The 215-nt window shown below is 42.3% G+C and overlaps 1 protein-coding gene across 1 annotated transcript in view; it reads right to left on the bottom strand.

Moving 5' to 3' along the window:
- LOC119591792 (mucin-17-like) overlaps positions 1–215 on the bottom strand; it is a 10,983-nt gene that overhangs the window by 5,534 nt on the left and 5,234 nt on the right.

The raw sequence follows: 215 nt of genomic DNA, 5'->3' as shown, positions 1-215 counted from the left end.
CCATGCACTAAAACACATTCGGACAGATACCCAATACCAGAACCCTAGCTTTACCATCTTCACTGATGCAACTAACAATGAGGCAGCAGAACTACTCTGCCTAACATGGATTCGAACCTCTATCCCTCGTCTGGTTGGTCGTATAATCAAATCTGTTACTATGGGTCAAACCTAGCATAGTGGAGATTTTAGTTATTGGCAGTTCGATATAAACG

This window comes from Penaeus monodon, chromosome 29 (genome assembly GCF_015228065.2).
Source record: "Penaeus monodon isolate SGIC_2016 chromosome 29, NSTDA_Pmon_1, whole genome shotgun sequence".
Classification (NCBI taxonomy): domain Eukaryota; kingdom Metazoa; phylum Arthropoda; class Malacostraca; order Decapoda; family Penaeidae; genus Penaeus; species Penaeus monodon.
The sequence above is the reverse complement of the archived record's forward strand: the minus strand, read 5'-3'. Positions and strand labels throughout refer to the sequence as shown.